We start from the raw sequence: 5,093 nt of genomic DNA, 5'->3' as shown, positions 1-5,093 counted from the left end.
TAGCTCACAGACAACTCAGAAGCAGGAACACTTTGGTCTGTGTTCAAGTAAAATGAAGGTTGAGATTTCTTTATGCAGCAGCAGAAGTAGGATTCTGTATCTCTCTTTGGAGTCAAGTTGGTCTTTGAAAGAAAACCAATTTGCTTTTAAGAGGTTCTAATCTAGTAGGATACCAGATGATGGCAAGTGTGTTTAAACCAAGTATAGACTAAGGGACTGGTACATTGAAAAACTACCTTCTGTTTCAGCAGAGGGTAATTAGGGTGTCAGCAATGCTGTTGTTACTACTAAGGTCACCAAGGACCTAGACCAAGAAGTTACATCCAGCAACACCTTATTACAGTGTACAGAGGTCAACAGTAAGAGGTAAAAGAAAAAGATAACCTTTTATCAGACTTTTACATTACATTGCTAATTTTTATTACAGAATATTTTTCATTCTTTTATTTTGATCCACTGATATTTATTTCTGATTCTGACTCTGCCTACTGTTATTCACCCTACTTGTTAATTCTAATCTATTCTTTTTATTTGTAAAAGCATAACTTTTCTGAGGCATAGTTGTGTGTGTATATGTGTATTTAACCTATTCTAGAAACATTAAAGTAGAAGAGATCTAGATTACAGATTATGATAGCATGTAAAGAGTTTTATACAGTTAATACCTGAGAGTCTGCACAGTGGGGAACTCTGAAGTAATATGTAAGGTGTCAAGAACAAGCAGGTCAGGACTGTGGCACTCAAAGGGCAGGTAACTAGCTTTTCAGTAACATTTTTAAGTAACAGTTTCACAGATCCTCAGAGAATGCCAGGCAGTAAAGGACGCATCTCAAAATCCATACAGCAGATTTCTGGTTTCCAAATTTCTGGGAGATATACTTAATACGGTATTTAAAACTCTGCAATTGCTATGTAAGAGACATTCTGGAGAGTTACGTATTATCCAAAAATAAATTTTTCAGAAGCAGGAAATTTTAAAATAAGAAACCAACCAAAAAAGAATGGCCAACCTTTTAAACCTTTTTTTTTCCATTAATAAGGAGCTACATAGTCTGCTGGTGAAGAACTTGATAGAAATTGACTGTTTTCACTTAGTGGGCTGATCCCCTTGTATCTGTGTCAGATAAAATCATAGCACTTATCATTTGTTACCATGGATACCATGAAGACACTGCCATACACTAAATAGTAGTAGAGGAAGACAACATAATTTTCTGGAACTAGTCCCGTTTTGCCTTCATAAGTTGCCTTTAACCATCCTGGTTCCACTGATGGGTCCACGCTGGAAAATATCTCTCCTTGTGGGAAGGAAAACTCATGCTGTGCTCTGCTTTACAGGAGTACATGGTTTTGGCTTGGTGCCCAGAAGAAACTGGCTTAGGTGAACCAACATTTTCAAACAGTTGAGCTTTTGCTGCCACTACTGAGCCAGGACGCTGATAGCTATTGCTTGCGGTGGTGTCTAGTCTTAACCTGCTGCACATTTTTGGAGGCAGGTCTGGGTTTGAAGCTTTGGGTGTCTCCTTGGAACCTACAGAAGTTAAGCTTTGAATAGATCCACTGTAGCTCATGTTTCCTTCAGCTGCAGAGATGGATCTGAGAGAAGAAGCAGAAGCTCTTTTCAGTCCTGAAAGTCCATAAGGCCCTTTCTTGACTAGGTCTATGGGTGGGGAAACATCCCCTGGGCTAGTGACCGAAGCAGCACTCTGGCAATCTGATTCTGCATCTGTCTTGGTTGCATCTTCTCTAGAACTTGATTCAGGACTGGTTGTCCAGAGACCAAGGCTTTTCTGTCCATGGGAAGATGAAAGGGTTGCAATCCAAGGAATCCCTCCAGATTTCTCCCTGGGCTGGCAGGAAGCTGACTTTGTAGTGCTATTTTGTTCTGAGGAAAGATAAGAGAGTGACTTGATGCTCCCCATGGGGGTGCTGTCTGTGCTGCTGCTATAGGAGTCACTGTCAGGTTCAGCCAGGCATGGAGTACACGTCCCTCTGGGCTTCCCAGAGCCTGTAGAGAGGCAGATTGCTCGTGTCCTTTGGGATCCAGATCGAGACTGAGGCTGAGGAAGAGGAATGCTTGGGTCTGGAGCAGTATGAAAAATCATTTCATCATGCTCTGTAAGAATTTCTAACACAATATTGTGAAATTTAATATTCACCATAGAAGCTACAGTTTATTCTTGTGCTCTCATTAGAGTTGGGAGAAATATGACACCAAGATTTGAGACAGTCATGAGATTTTGTTGGCTGTGCAGTGATACTTTGACCAGATGTTTTATTAAGATGTCCAGCATCTCTTTGTTTTTCTCTGGCAATTTGCACACCAATGCATGTACAGCCTCCACCCTGTAGTTTTGGTCATCAGATTTAACAGCAATGATACAAATCTTTGTGTAACTTGTAAGTCATCAGTGGTGCTGCAAAGCACCTGAAGTAGTTTTTCAGCCCACTCATTGTCTTATTGTCCCACAGTTCAATATCAATATCAGGAGGGGATTTAGGAGAAAATATGATATTCACAAGTTTTTGAACTTTGGAGTTCACTCCTCCTATTCAGTAGAGGCCTAAAACGGTGATACTGCTTGTTTCCACAGCTTGAATGCAGTTTCTCACAAAATTGAACCCTGCTTCATTCAAATACCTTTCTTCTTTCTTGCTTATAATGTCAGGCAGAGTATAAATCGTTTCCTTCCCATCCATGGCTTCAAGCCAGAGTTTCCTATTAGCGTCTGAGAAGGCCTGTAATGTGATGATCCCATGCCTTTCAACTACTTGTATGTCGAAGCAGAAGTGTTTGTCAATTGAATCTGTCTTTCGTCGGATACAAGATTTTGAACATTTCCGGTGAGCTAGTAACAAGGCTGTTTAATCCACGTAAAACCAAGCAGTCGTTTCTCCTGGACATATGGATAGCCTTCCATCGTCCACTGGCTGGGTGGTCTGTAGTCCTGGTTGGCAGATTTCATCCTTTGCATCAACCCCTCTACCTCTTGTCGAGTACTTTCAAAATTATTCCTTGTATTCTGCAAGTCGAACTGCAGCTGTTGCTTATGCGGTGCAAATTCCTGGGCAAGTTCATATCCCTCGTGGTAAAAAAGTAAATAAACCCTGAAGAAATGACAAAAGCAGTTCAGCAAATTCAAACTTTCTTTCTTGAACCGCTTGAATTTTAAAGACATATTTTTTCATTTATTTTTATTTATTTGTTTATTTATTTATTTTGAGACGGAGTTTTGCTCTTGTTTCCCAGGCTGGAGTGCAATGGCGCAGTCTCGGCTCACCGCAACCTCTGCCTCCTGGGTCCAAGCGATTCTCCTGCGTCAGCCTCCCGAGTAGCTGGCTTTACAGGCATGTGCCACCACACCTGGCTAATTTTGTATTTTTAGTGGAGACGGATTTCTCCATGTAGGTCTGTCTGGTCTCGAACTCCCAACCTCACGTGATCCGCCCGCCTCGGCCTCCCAGAGTGCTGGGATTACAGGCGTGAGCCATTTAAAGACATTCTAATGATGCTTCATAGAAGTTCTGATGTGCTTGATCAATTTGTGTATCTGCCTCTTGCAAATGAGACTCCTTTTTCTTTGCAGATAAATTTAAATGCTTTTCAAGGATAGAGTAATATTTTTCACTCTTTGTCAAACTTCTTTCCATCTTTTACTGCACCTATCTGTTCTTTTCAAAATTTCTCAAGTGGTGCAATTAATACATCATTAGCCTTTTGGATCAGTCTTCACCTTTCTTCTTCTGCTGCAATGAGTAGTCTTGCAAATTCTTTTAGTGACTGACTAATACTAATTTCATCATCTGTTTCAGCATTATCAATACATTCAAATTGGAAATCTTGTAATGACTGGGAAAATTTCTGCACTGCCATAGACAGATCCCCAACCTGGGTAGAGGTGTGTTCCTTTGGAAAGGGTGAAAGGGTAAGGGAACTGGGTAGGCAATCAACATTACATGTCTTCAACGCCCCAGTGAGCAGAGAGCCGTCCTTAATGAGCTCCTTGATGAACTTGTTGGTTCGCTCCAGCTCAATCTCCTGACACCGCAAGCGCTCCCTGAAATCCGGGCTGTCCAAGTAGGAATCGCTGAACTCCAGAGTAGGCAGCCCCATGGCACAGGCGCTGTCAGCGGCGTCCGCGGGCACGTCTGGGCCGGCGGTCAGGGCAGCAGCTGGCGGCGGCGGAGGCAGGCGCTGGGGACGCGCGATCGCGGGGAAGGCGCTGCTGGGACGCCAGGGGACTGATCGCTGGAAGGAAACGGGCCCGCGCGCTGCAGCCGCCTGAGCCGGGCTCAGCCTTCCTCTCCCGGGGCGAGGCGAGCGCAGGCCTGGCGGAGGGCCTAGGCGCGGGTCCGCTCAGGTTGTTGTCATCGGGAGGCACCGTCGTTCGGTGCGCTGGGACTGCGAGCAACATTGTTGATTATTAAAGAAGCACACAATAGAAGTGCTAATTTTATTTTATGAGTTCCTTGATAATTTTTAGACTCTTTTGTAGGAAAGAAAAGTAGTGTGTTTATGCTTGCCCCAGGCTTCCCTGTATGAAAGCTGCTTTTTCTCAACTTTCAAAAATGAGTTTCTGATTGACATTAATGATTCTGTTAAATTTCTATATAAGGCAAAGGCAATTGGGAACATTTGGAAAGGCATTTGGAAACTTCCAAAATTATAAATATTTGCATTTAAATTTCCAAAGCCAGTTGTGTTCATTAGTTTTATTTTTTTAATTTTTCCTAAGAAATTATCTCACAAAAAGCAAGAGGCCTCTAGTGTAACCAGTTTTCATTTTTCCTGTTACTGGAGTCAGATCAGCTGAAGCATGTTCAACCTCTCCCCTGTGGGCCAGTTACAGGGGAAGGAAGGAAGGGGGGGAGGGAGGAAGGGAGAAAGGGAGGGAGGGAGGGAGGAAGGGAGGGAAATGCAGTCCTGGGGATACACTAACAGTTCCAGAAACAGAAGCAATTTATTTTCTCAATTTCTTTCTTACCTTCTTTTACACTATCATTCACTAATTAATTCAATCACCAGCATGGTTTTACATGTCCAGCTTCTTTCCTTTTCTTAAAAATCTCTTCCAATCACACCGTCTTTTTCT

At 42.7% G+C, this 5,093-nt stretch overlaps 1 pseudogene; it reads right to left on the bottom strand.

Moving 5' to 3' along the window:
- Window positions 1-1,119: 1,119 nt before the first annotated feature.
- Window positions 1,120-4,625, bottom strand: LOC129397228 (rho GTPase-activating protein 42-like; annotated as a pseudogene).
- Between the last annotated feature and the right edge of the window lie 468 nt (window positions 4,626-5,093).

The sequence above is a fragment of the Pan paniscus genome, chromosome 13 (genome assembly GCF_029289425.2).
Source record: "Pan paniscus chromosome 13, NHGRI_mPanPan1-v2.0_pri, whole genome shotgun sequence".
Taxonomy (NCBI): domain Eukaryota; kingdom Metazoa; phylum Chordata; class Mammalia; order Primates; family Hominidae; genus Pan; species Pan paniscus.
This window is presented reverse-complemented; position numbering and strand designations above follow the sequence as displayed.